Consider the following 14,123-nt stretch of genomic DNA (forward strand, 5'->3'; position numbering starts at 1 on the left):
TAGTGATGATACCAAATGCTGGTGCCTATGCCAAAAAACTGGAACACCCTACAATACTGGTAAGAGTGTAAAATGGTAGATCCACTCTGTAAGATATTTTGGCAATCTTTTATAAAACTAAACAAGTTATTACCCTATGAACCAGCAGTTGCATTCCTGGGCAGTTATTCCAGATAAATCAGAATTCACATTAACACAAAAACATGAACATGAATGTTTATAGAAGCTGTACTTTCAATAGCAAAATACTAGAATTAGCCCAGATATCTTTAAACAGAGGACTGGCTAAACAATTCTGGAACATAAATACTATTGAATACTATTCAACAATTAAAGGGAACAGAGTATTGATACATAAAACCACACATTGATACATGGATAACTTTCATATTCATAAAACAATTAATGATATAGGTATACAAATATGTAAGTGACTGTATGAGGATAAAGAAACATTCAGAATCTCCAGATTATGAATCTGCAGATAATTATGCTGAATGAAAACAATTAATCCTAAAGAGTTTCATATGAATCATCATATGATTCTACTTATATAACATTGTTAAAAGACAAAATTTTAGAAAAGACTAGAAACAGGTTAGTGATTTCAAAGACTTTAAGAAGGGAATAGGTGTGAGGGGAGGTAGATGAGATTATAAAAGGACAAGAGAGATGACTGTCATGATGGAACAGTTCTGATCGTGGTGGTGGTGGATGCACAAAACTGCATAGATGATAAAATGTCACTGAAATAAATACATACATGCATATGTACACACATAAATGGGGACAAATAAAACAAAGGAAATTTGAATAAGATTGATGGATTATTTCTTTGTTAATATCCTAACATTAGACTATAGTTTTATAAAATATTTGCATTGGGAAAACTGTATAAATACTATATGATATTTCTATTTATTCATTTTATAACCACAGATGACTGTATAATTATCTTAAATAAAAATTTATATTAAAAATATTGTTAAGGGAAAAAAAATCTGAATGTCCTCCAAAGATGGAAATGGTATAAATTGATGTCTATCTATACCATGGATTATTATGCTGCAAGTAAAAAGAATGCATTATTTTTTTCAAACTGATTTAATGAATTTCATAATCCATTGTCAAGTGTACAATTTTAAATCTAAAGTAATAGATATAACAATTTCATATTCATAAAACAATGATCTATGTATACAAATATATAAGTGACTTATGAAAGTCAAGAAATATTCAGAAGAATACATCAGATGGTTAACACTTCTAACATTTCAGAGGTGATGAAGAGAACAAAAAATGGATTCAAAAAATTTTAAAACAGCATGTATAATATGATTGCCTCTATAAAAACCTATAAATGTATAGAGTGTGTATGTGTGAAAGATGCATAAAATTATGGCTGCCACAACTTTAATGGCACCTCTTTTGGGTTACTATTTTTAAAGGCAATGTTTTTACATCTGGTACTTTTATTGAATTACTGAAAATTCATTTCACTCTTCAAATTTTTAAATGGTCATTCTTTTGGTCAACATTTTCTATATAATGTAATGGTGTCACAAATGTGTTTCTGCTGTATAGTCAGTGTACAATTTTGTCTCAGCCTTTTTGGTTTTGCAGGGAGAGTTGTTGGTTCTGGGTGTTGTTAGAGGTCAAAGCTTTTCCTATTATGCAAGCCTGGACTACGTGACTCGCAGTTTTGGCTCTTTTCTGCCTACGGAAATGCAAACACACTGTATTTATTAAGGTTTATCTTCTACATAGCAAGAGTTCTGTAGGTAGGCAGTTCAGGGATGATACCGAATTTGAAGGAATTCAGTGGTGAGGTAATCGATGTCCTGTAATTCTATCCTCCACCACTTTACCTTGCAATTTGCTTCTTCATGATTACAAAATGGTCGTTTCAATTCCAGGTATCACATCCACACTCCAGACAGGAATGTAAAAGCAAAAACTGTGCATCAATTGAGTTTGCCTTTTGTTCACCCAGAAAAGTAATAAATTTCCCAGAAACTCACGCAGAAGAGAATCTCCTGCACCTCACTTGTTGGAACAGCATCATATTGTAACTGCAGGGGCAGTCCAAACTGGACCTGCCTTGTTTATAACAGAATGTCAAGTTCTCTTGCAGGCAGAAAAGGACCAAAACTGCAAGTCATGTAGTCCAGGCATTCACAATAGAAAAAGTGTCGACCTCTAACAACATCCAGAACCAACAAATCTCCCTGCAAAACCAAGACTGGGAAATAACCCAAACCTGACCACCGGAACACTTACAAAAGTGAGAAGTCTATTGGCCAGGAAGATCCAGGATTAAAATCCACCTCAATATAACTTGCAATGAATGGTCAAATTGCAGCCCTCCAATCAGATCCCTCCAAGTCAACATTCCTAGATCCTTTCCCTGGCCCTCTGCTGATCTCTTAAAACTTGACCCAGATCCCAAATAGGAGAGACAGTTTGAGCTGCGTCTTCTATTGCCTTTCTTGTGGGCTTTGCAATAAACCTTTCCTTTGTCAAAATGCGGGGGGGTGGGGGGGGAGCTGGGGAGGGATAGCCTGGGGAGAAATGCCAAATGTGAGTGAAGGGGAGGAAGGCAGCAAAACACACTGCCATGTGTGTACCTATGCAACTATCTTGCATGTTCTGCACATGTACCCCAAAACCTAAAATACAATTTAAAAAAAAAGCCAATGCCATTTTACTGGCTTCTCTGTGCACTGGGAAGTGAGCTCATTTGCTGAATAACAATTCTGGTACCCAACGTGGGACAAAGGCTTGCCCAAGGCACTATAGCCTCTCCGTGGGATCCTAAGACTCTTTGCATCCGAGTGACATCACCAAGATTGGTTTGTCTGTCTAAAACCTCGGCTAGGTTGTCCTTGTTTCTCCACTGGGGTGCTCCTCTAGCACTACTTTCTCTTTTGAGGAAAGAACTGCTTCTTGATCAGATGCCTTTTGGGAGAGCACCTTGTTAATATGTGCTTACACCTTAAACTGTCTTTTGTTTAGGATTGTGGGTTGAATTTCTATATTTGTCTGGGATCATAGGTTCAAGTATTACCCTAGGGAGATCTTGGACAGGCTCAACTTCCAGCCTTGGGGTAATATACCAAAGACTAAGGGCAAGATCAATACTTAAAAGCTGTAACCCCTGGAGTACTCAATCTAGTCTGGTTTGTGTGTGTGTGTGTGTGTGTGTGTGTGTGTGTGTGTGTGTGTGTGGGTGTGTGTGTGTGTCTGTATTTTTGGTCTGTGTAACAACAGTTTGCTCAATAGAGGTTAAAGACTATTACAGTTGCAGCAAAAGCCTTACAACCTTTCTATCTCTTTGCTGGTGGGCCTTGCAAAAAAGTCATATTTTTCTCAAAAGCTGGTGCCACACCACTGACTTCCATGCATGGAGGGGAGCGAGTCCATTTGCTTTTATAACAATTTAGTCACCTATAGCTTCTGGAAAGTTATTTTTTTTTTTTTTGGATGAAGTCTCACTCTGTCGCATAGGCTGGAGTGCAGTGGCGTGATCTCAGCTCACTGCAACCTCCGCTCTCAGGTTCAGGCAATTCTCCTGCCTCAGCCTCGTGAGTAGCTGGGATTACAGGCATGTGCCAACATGCCCAGCTAATTTTTGTACTTTTAGTAGAGACAAGGTTTCACCCTGTTGGTCAGGCTGGTCTTAAACTCCTAACCTCGTGATCCACCCACCTCAGCCTCCCAAAGTGCTGGTATTACAGGCGTGAGCCTGGAAAGTCAATTTTTAACTGGACATATTACCATGCCATCTAAAATTAGGATTATATGAGTTTCTAAAAATGAAATCATATAAATTAAGTAAATATCTGGTAGTGTCTAACAGTATAATCAACATATATAATAAGTAATAGATATCATTGTACTATATACTAAGCATAAAATGATAATCTGAGTTTTGTTAAAAGATGAACTTTAGGCAAATTAAATGCAAAACCACTTACATGAGCAGAAAAGATAGATTCAGGACCAAAATGAAAAAATTCAAAGCAAAATGTATGGTAGGTAAGAATTTAACACATGACAGAGTGTAAACTGTTTGTATTCCAGAAATATAAGAGGATGCATTGTATTTTGTATTGCTTTAAAACATTTAATTATCTTACAAGACTGTTGGGACATTTTAGTGAGGCAATGCAAATAAGCCACTTAATACTCTGAGTGGCATATGAAAACAGCCTAGTTTTTCCCATCATTTATAATTTGAAAATTAATTAATTTAGATAATTACTTTACACCTCATACTTCTTGTCTAAAAATAAAATTCTAAGTATATAATTAATAATCTTTGTCCTTTTAAAAAAACTAGATGTTCTCTTCAGCATAATAATGAACAAGCTTTGCCTTTTCTCAAAACTAATTAAGAGTCACATTACAAGGATTCAGATTATGCTTGAGTTTTATTTGAGGTGACATTGCATGTCCTTAAAGTGTGTTTTTAATAATGCAATCCTGAAATACCAACAAATTAAAAGTAATGCTTGTTATTGACTAATCTAAGAAATGTTCCTATTAAGAATATTTCTCAATTCCATGCTGAAGATATGAAAACAAAGAAAAAAAAAACCAAGAATTGCTTTAGTTATCCTAGAATACAAGCAGTTCTTATAGATAGAAAGAACACACATTGTATTTTTAACTGAAGTCAGGGGATAAGTGTTAAGATTTTTAAAAGAAACTGTGCAAGAAGCCAAGCCATAAAGATGTGGAGATGGCAGCTTGCTGTAAATTTTTCTGGCAGTTATGTCCGTAATCCTAAATCCGAGTTACTGAAACCCTGTAATACAATAATAATAAAAGCAATGCAGCGTGAGCACAAGGCCTGTCAGATTTATGATGAGCTGGTGTCTTCCATGAAAGGAGCACACCAAATCAAATTAGTGGAGGAGAGATTAATAGAATTTCATCAGTTTCTAGGATGGAGACTATGAGCAGCATCATAAATTTTCTGTGTCCTGAAAGGCAATAGCTTCAAGGCTTTTGAAGCCAAGCACCTAAATGACCACCACAAGTGGCCTTAGCTATTGTGAGGCAGGGTCCTAGATAGTTAAGTGCAGGGGACTGAGTTTCAAAGACAGCACTAGTACTCTACCTTAAGAAGCAGTGTATCATAGTGTTGTTATGCTTGAAGCCTAGGGCCAGTTTGCTAAGGTTGAAATTCTGCATCCACTGCCTACTAACTCAATGACCTTGGGAAAATTTCTTAGCATATCTGTGCCTCATTTTTAATTTGTGGATTAATATCAATCTAATAGAGTTGTGGTGAGTATTAATATGGTAAATACATATAAACTACTTAGGAGAGGGTCATAGTGAGCTACGTTACCAGCAATTACTCTTCCACACCTTGAATTCCTATCTGAATGAACGTGATGTAAAGAAAGCAAAGGCAAATGGAAAAATAGAAAGCAGAAGAGGCTTTAAAGTGCAGACTCATCTGCCAGGGAAAGGAAAGGACACACCATTCCTCCCGAAAGAAATAATTTTCTATCACTTTGCTATGGTAAGTGTGACTGCAGGAAAATTTTGAGTTTCCTACAATTATGATTCAGGCAAAAGTTGCTTGACTCCTTATAGGGATGATGGGAGCATTGAAGACTGGCCTAAAGAGTTTTTGTCTCCTTCAAACCCAAGGGTTATAATTGTTATAAAATTTCTATTTAAAAAATGAAAGGGGTATTGTGAACCATTAACTGTTAATCCTTTTAATAGCAAATCTCAACTCTTCTGGACTCTTAACACCCTATGACTATTTGTTTGATGTTACCCTGTCTTCAAAGGCATGAAATCTTGTTTGAGTTTTGTTTTATTATGAAATTTAAAATTTTATATTTTAAATTTAAAAATTTTAAATTGAAAATTGAATATTATGAAATTTTTCAAATTCATTTGCCATGAGAATTTTGTAACCAATTTGAAGTAATTTGAAAACCCATGGGATATTCAGAGATATCACCGCATCATATATCTGCAGATCATTTGCCTAAAACTATCTATCTTGAAAATTGCTATAATATTTCTGATGTTTCTCCATTTAAGGGAGAAGAAAAGATGCTGACTTTTCCCATGCAAAGGGGAGGAAGACAGAGGTATAGCCATAGGTAAAGACATTATCTATAATGTCTAAAGAAGTTAACAGCCCTAAGAAGACCTACCACAGATGTCAACTCTTGAAAGCCATATTGTCTTAGCCTATTATTTTTCATATAAGATTATGATTGCTTAAGGGTACAGATTGTATGTCACATTTATGTGCCTCACACGGTGCCTCGTACAGTACTTTGCTTCTCTTCTTTACCTGCATTCACACAGCCAGTCAAATTTGTAAAAGGCATTTGTTTGATTAAAATATTTCTATCTTTATTCCTCTCCTACCTTGTAAGTCTTATATATCTTGCTTCCTATCCATTTAGTGTGATTATCTGATATGCCTCAGTGCATGCTCAAGTAAATTCTTGACTTTAATTTCTATTTCTGTAGTTTACACTATAGGCCACTGTAGTTGGTGCTCCAACCCAAAGCCCCTGGGATTCCTTAACCTCTTTCTTATTCTGTCTCTCAGCTTCAACATTCTTTGAGCTTGTACCTGTTAGAGTCTGTCTTAGCTTGGGATGCTATTAAATAATACCACAGACTAAGTGGCTTAACCATCAAACATTTATTTTCTCATAGTTGTGGAAGCTAGGAAGTTTGCAATGAAGAGGCCAGCTGCTTCGGTTCACGGTAAAGGCCCTCTTCCTTGCTTGCAGATGGCCAGCTTCTTCCTGGGTCCTCACATAGCGAAGAGAGAAATTTTTTTTTTCCTCCTCTAATAAAGCCACTAATCTTATGAGGTCCCAGATCTCACCCTCATGAGATTTAATTATTTTCTAACCCTTATTTAATCTAACCCTAATTATGTTCCAAATACCATTAAACTTAGAGTTAGGACTTTAACACATGAATTTTGAAAGGGACACAATTGAGTTCTAGTACCTTCTAAAGAAGATAACCCTTGGGCTACTGGAGCTACTTAGAAGTCACAATGAACTGAAGTGCTTAAGAATTTAAATTGGCTCCCCTGATTGTCAGCTCATACCCAAACTGACTTAAGAGAAGAAAAGCTCTGAGATGAATTTACGCTCTAGAATTCCTTATGAATCAGGTGTAGTCTGGGACTTTATCATGGCATCCTTGCTCAGCCTTCTTCCCCTCCTTTTTATACTTCCCCACTCTCTTAGTCTCTCTTGGAAATATTTTCTTATTAAATTATTTGCAAGCAAATCCTAGTTTCAGAAATTGGTTCTAAGCTTAGATACCCCAACAACTTTTTTTTAGTCTCTCAAATGCTCCTCCTCCGGCACTTCTTGATCAATAGTACTACAATTACATCATGTTCTCAGCCATCAAACCTTGTCATCACTCTTGATTCCTCTTTTCTCTTCATCTTATGTCTCACCTACCAGTAGTGCTGCTGACTCTTTCTTTAAAATTTCCCCACAGACCCTTTGCATAACCTTCATTGTTACTCTCTTAGAGGACCATAAAAGGTAATGGCCTCTCCCTGAGGGTGAATGGGGATGCTACTAATAATTATACAGTAACGACAGGTAGAAAAACAAGGATCTTTTCCAGCACACGGGGATGTAGGGTACCTAATCTTGGTCCCATCTATTATACTGTCCACTTCATTCTTGACCTAGACCTATTCTTGGCACAGTAGAAAAGGTGCAAATCAGGTTATGCCACCAACTGCTCACAAAATCTCCAATGGCTTTACATCACAGTAGAATAAAAGCCTAACTCTTTATCAGTCCCTAAAATGCTCTGTATGATTTGCCATCTAACAATTTCTCTGACCTGAATTTCCATTATTCCCCCATTGACTCAGTGAGCTGCAACCACACTGAAATCTTTGATGTTTCTTCAGTACTCCAGGCCATTCTCAACTCAGGACCTTGTATCTGCTGCTTTTTCTGCCTGCCTGAAATAACATGCCCCAAAATACAGCCCTGTCTCACTCATTTCATTCATGTTTCTGCTATCCTACATGTATAAAGTACAAACATCTTTTCAGTCCCTTCATGCTCTGATCCTCTTCCCTGTTCAATATTCTTTTGTAGCAATTATAGCAGCCTATCACCCATCTTTGTGTATTGTTATTAATATCATTGCTCTAAGACACAAACTCCCTAAAGGAAAGTTCAGTTCAAAGGGCTGCAACTGGTTCTAAAATCAGCCCACAAATACATGTACTGAGTTCTAATAAGTTCTCAATGAGTGCTAAATTCCCCTTTAAAATTATTTGTGAATGTGGGTGCATGTGGTGCATGTGCATTCCTTTATGAAAGGCTCTTTTAAATTTTGTAACAAATAAAATACCAAAATGCATTTCCACTCTCTAATCCCTTATTTTTGACTTATTTATTGAATTTAATTTGTCATGTGTTTCACAGTTTAGAATCATAAGGAATTATTCACTCTTAAATTAATTGTGAGAATTAGTATCTGAGAATGAAGGCTTAAATATGTATAATATTTGATGAAAACACATTGTAATTTCTTACGCACAATCTAGAAATATGCTCTTTACCTTTGAAAATCTCTCCATCTTGCCATCTCTTTTAGAATCACAATCTGAATAGGTGGTTCTTTTACTTATAATAAGCATTCATGTAACAGCAAATATATTTTAAATACTAGGTCCTGGAGTATAGTTTTAGAAAACGAATTCTGGAAATCTAGCCCAAAGCATCCCCTGCACAAATCTTGAGGATGTATAGAAAATATTAAGTGTTGCTTTTATATATTCCCCATTTATCCAGTCCTTCCTAGCTCTTCAAGACTTTTCTGCCACAACTGAAAAGACGATTTCCTTTAAATTTCAGCTTTGATCAAGTAAGGAGACATCATCACATAAAAAAATAAAGCTTTCTCCTTTCCAAGATATTGCTTTTAGACACCAGCCTTTGTATGTTTACTTTTTAATATTTCAAAAGATGGAAGTGGAATCCCTGAAGTTTGTTAGAGACTGAGGTGGGTACACCCACCTCACAGTTTGATGCTATATTCTGCTGAGATGTGATCTACTTGCTAAGCATTCATTCCCATCTTGGTAATTTTTCTACTTTAAATTTAAGTAATACATGAATATAATTATATAAGGAATATAAATATATTCTCACTTAAGTGAAAAAATGTAGATACTTAGAGTAAAATATGAAAATCTTTATAGCCAAAACTCCCAACACTCTCTCTGAAGAAGAAGCCCCTGTTAATAGTTTGGTGTGTATCTTTATTGTCTTTTTCATATGGAGGGGTGTGTGTGTGTGTGTGTGTGTGTGTGTGTGTGCATTCACATCAGTTTACTTAAATGATCACACATTTGTTTATCTATGACTTTTTATGCCACTATAGATTTCCTTTTTTATTGTAATGGCTAAATATATATCATAGCATATATGGATTATCATTTGCCCTGTCCATTTTTATTGACTTCAAGTGATTTCTAATTTACAAGTATTTTTAAGATTTATTACAAATATCTCTGTAGATAAACCTTTGGCACGTGTGTGTCTGCATGCTTATAGGTAAGATTAATAACAGAATAAGTTGAGTGAAATGCTATGCTCAATTCTTATTTAGATATATTCTGCCAAGTTGATGCTCCAAATAGATTGTTCCAATTTACACTACCTTTAAGAGTGCATGAGAAGAACACATTTCTTCCCACCAGCACTAATATTATATACTACCATATTTTATATTCTTACTAAGTTAATATGCTTAAAAAAGTCTTACAGTCATTATTTTTGTTACTTAAAGTTATTAGTCTACATCTTTAAATAGAAAAGTATCACCCATTGATATTATTGCAATTCTAACATATTTGAATATTTTTTTCTTGTTTATTTAACTTACCTTGTTTTCTTTACTTTCTCTCTGATCCTTTCTTGTTTATTGTAGTTTTGAAAGTATTCTCTTGCTTCAATTTTCAAATTGTAGATATATGATATCTAATCTTACTAAACCCTTAGGTCTTATTATACAGATGTACACTTGATTTTTTTCTTACAATGCCCAGAATTAATCAGAAAGTATTATATTTTCCCATATAAAATGAAGCTCTTAATCTACTATTTCCCCTTAGTAAAATCATCTAAGTGTGAAATTGATTTATTTTAAGGGAGGTAGAAAGGTATTTTCTATGTTGAGGTAAAATTTACAAACAGATAAATAAGATCTTAGACCTACCATTTAATGTTTTAAGAAATGCAAACATCTAAAGTTACCACCTTTAGATTTTTTTTTATCACTTTCTGCAGTGATAAAAATGCAGTAGAACATTTTTATCACTGCAGAAAGTTTTCTTATATTCTATTCCAGTCCACCACACAATGCATAAGCAATCGCTATTCTAGTTTGTCTCCACAGATTAGTTTTTTCTGTTGTTGAACTTCATATGAATAAAATTATAGTGTGTACTATTTCTTATGTATCATTTAAGTCAACCTATGTTTCTGAGATTCATCTATATTATTCTTTATATTAGTAGTTTGTTTTTTCATTGCTGAGAAGTATTCCACTGTATAGCTATATCATATTTTCATTCATTCTGTTGATGGACATTTGTTTCCAGTTATTGTTCATTATTAATCAAGCTGCTACAAGAATACAAGTGTAACTTTCTAGGGTATATGTCTTCATTTCTCTTAAATAAATACCTAGAAAAAATACTGACATATTATGGATGGATATGTGTTTAACTGTGTAAAAAAGAAAAAATGCTGTTTTCTAAAAATAACTCGCAATTTTGTACTCTGAGAAATGCTTCAGATACCAATTGCTGTGTATCTTCACTGACTTTTTTTAGTCTTTTTACTTTTAGACATTCAAGTGAGTGTAAAATAAATTTCATTTTTATTTGCCATTTTAACGATGACAGTGAGAAACCTTGGAGTAATTTTGGCTATTCATATATTTCACATTGTTAACGCTCAGTCAAGTTTTTTGCCCACTTATAATTGGGCTGCTTGTCTTTAATTGCTTTATCAGAGTCTTTTATATATTGTTAAAATACAACTTTTTCTCACATACATGCATGCAAATATTTCTCCCAATCTAATATAATTTGTCCTTTTATTGTCTTTTTTTTTTTTACAGTCTAGAGGTCTTTTATTTTTTTTTAACACCTATTATGCCATAATTCATAGGGAATAGGTTCCAGCAGCTCAGGCTCCTTCCCATTGGTTCTCACAAAGTCTGCTTCTCTGGGTGGAGCAGGCTGTCGCTTCAGCTGGATCCAGGTACCTTTCTGTTTGGCTTCCTTCTTTTTCTGATCATTTTCTTTCACATGTTTTAGGAAGCTATCTCGGCTCTTAGAGTGCTTGATGTGCTCAATATGCACATTAATTCTCTTGGCAAAAATCTTGCCCTTAACTTGTTTGTTTACAACAATGCCAACAGCATGCTGGGTAACACTGTAGTCTCTTCCAGTTTTGCCATGGTAACATTTGTGGGGCATTCCTTTTTGAACAGTACCCATTCCCTTCATGTCTACAATATCACCTTTCTTATAGATTCGCATATACGTGGCCAAAGGAACAACTCCATGTTTTCTAAAAGGCCTAGAGAACATGTATCGAGCGCCTCTCCTCTTTCCCTTTGTGTTCCTCATTTTGGGGAATTACTGGAAGATGTCGGTTCCACCCTTTTATTGTCTTAATGGTAACTTTGGAAGGGCAGAATTTCATCTTAATGAGATTCAATTTAACATTTTTCTAACACTTATTTTCTTTCATGCATAATGTTTTGTTGTGCCCTCTCAAAGAAATCTTGCCTACCCGAAGTTACAAATATATTTCGCGTTTTTCACTAGAAGCTTTATAGTTTTGGTCTAAATCCAGCTCAAATTAAATTTTGTGTATAGTGTGAAATGGATATCAACGTTTATTTTTACTTACATGGATATCTAGTTTTTCTGGCATAATTAGGATTTATTTATTTATTTATATTTATATTTTGAGATGGAGTCTCACTCTGTTACCCAGGCTGGAGTGCGGTAGTGCGATCTTGGCTCACTGCAACTTCCATGTCCCATGTTGAAGTGATTCTGGTGCGTCAGTCTCCCAAGTAGGTGGGACTACAGGCATGCACTGCCACATCTGGCTAAGTATTTTTAATAGAGACAGGGATCACCATGTTGGTCATGCTGGACTTGAACTCCTGACTTCAGGTTATCCACCCACCTCAGCCTCCCAAAGTGCTGGGATTACAGTCCTGAGCCATCATGCTCAGCCAGGATTCATTTTTAACTTTCAAGTTTGACATGAAGATTAAGAGTGCATATTTTGGGCTCAATCAACTTACATTTAAATCCTGCCTCTACTACTACCTATCTATATGACCCTGAACACTGTATCCAATTTCCTGACTCCTACATTGTTCTCCCTCTCGCTTCTCCCAGCCAAGCACATACCAAGTCCAGCTGAAGCCACACCCTTAACACCCATTCACTTTTCTCCATTCCCTTTACCATTTTCCTTTTTGACACCAGAACAATTTCCTGTGAGATAATGGAACAGGTTCATGCCTAGTTTTCCAGATTCTAGTCTTTTTGTAGCCAATTCATTCTCTAGACCACTACTCAAGTAAACTTTCAAACATGTACCTAAGTTCCTGCTTAAAACCCTTAAATGGAAAACTCCATCTTTCCTTAACATAAATTGTGAGGGCTTTATTTATTCAAACTTATCTCCCCACACAATAACTTTTGTCCTGAGCTAGCTCTAAGTTTCAGTCCTAGAAAACTCTTCTAATTCTCTGGGAGACACAAACATTCTCATCTCAGGCTTTTTCTCTAACTTTACCTGGGCAGGTATTTGTCCCTTTCTTCTCCACTTTAAACAACATATATTGATCTTCCAGGTTAATCTTCCAAGAAAATGTCCCTTTATCTTACGAATGGTCTGTGTGTATCCCATAAATGTCCCCATCACACCAATACATTTTAGTTCTAACAGTAAAGTCTTTATTATACTAAATTCCAATGTTATTTAGTTCCCTGTCTCCATCTACAAGAATGTCATCTACTCAAGGGCATCTAAGATGTTATCGTTATAATATTTCTTGAATGAATCAATGAGTGCTTCCAGAATCACTGCAAATTCTGCCTTTCCCTGAGGACCACCTTTTTACTTTGATCCATGTGGATCTTCTTCTTAACTAAGGGCCTGATTATCTTGTTTTCTAATGTAGCTCTTACCTTCTCCTGCATAATATCATGTAGTTTATTTGTTTATTCTAGTCTCTATAATGCCCTTCAATTCATGCTACAAACTAGATACCTCTTCTAGAAACAAAAATTCAGGTATGTCTTGTCTCTATTTAAAAATACTCTATTCCCACCCCATATCCACCTAGCCCTAGTTTAGAGAAAGAGAAATAACACTTAAAATTTTCACCTGACTTATATCACATAGTTAAACCTTACCTGAGTCTCTAGACTTGTTTCTCCACATTACTCTTTGTCAATTGTTATCCTGCTTTGAGGCTCAGCTCAGATTCCACCTCCTAAAGAAGTGTCTTCAGATTTCCCTGTTCACAAATCTTCCTTCCCTCCCACTTCAATAAGAATTCTCAGGCTTTCTTCCATGAGAATTAGTTATTCTTTTCCTCCACTAAAACAAGAATTAGTTATTCTTTTCCTCTACATGATCATATGCAGTCTCTCTCTGTAGAGTGGAGCAATAGATTATTTATTGTGTCCTCAAAAACCCTAATACAGAGACTTCATATATTATAGGTACTTAGGCAATGCTTGTTGATAGAAAATGGAAGTTTTCATCTCTTCTTTCATTCAAGTCAGGCATTATTTCATTCTCATTTGTACAACCACAATGAGAAACTGTGGAAAGCTAAGCATATTGATTGTTTATTTAAAGAAGATTATTCAGTGAGGCAAATTTTGAAGAAAAGACAAGCCACTTTAGTAAGAATCCAATATGAAATGTCTTAAATTACCTGATCTTTTACAACTACAGTTTTATAAAATCTGAGATAGAGAAAATACTGCTCAATTGCCAGAACTTGAAAATACATGTGATATCTTA

At 35.3% G+C, this 14,123-nt stretch overlaps 1 long non-coding RNA gene and 1 pseudogene across 3 annotated transcripts in view; both read right to left on the minus strand.

The window, feature by feature from the left end:
* LOC128929968 (uncharacterized) overlaps positions 1–14,123 on the minus strand; it is a 508,389-nt gene that overhangs the window by 202,078 nt on the left and 292,188 nt on the right. The window lies entirely within an intron of this gene.
* LOC108588815 (large ribosomal subunit protein eL21 pseudogene) lies at positions 1,254–14,034 on the minus strand (annotated as a pseudogene). The gene has a single exon (XR_013528899.1). The product of XR_013528899.1 is annotated as a large ribosomal subunit protein eL21 pseudogene (transcript).

The sequence above is a fragment of the Callithrix jacchus genome, chromosome 17, assembly GCF_049354715.1.
Source record: "Callithrix jacchus isolate 240 chromosome 17, calJac240_pri, whole genome shotgun sequence".
Classification (NCBI taxonomy): Eukaryota; Metazoa; Chordata; class Mammalia; order Primates; family Cebidae; genus Callithrix; species Callithrix jacchus.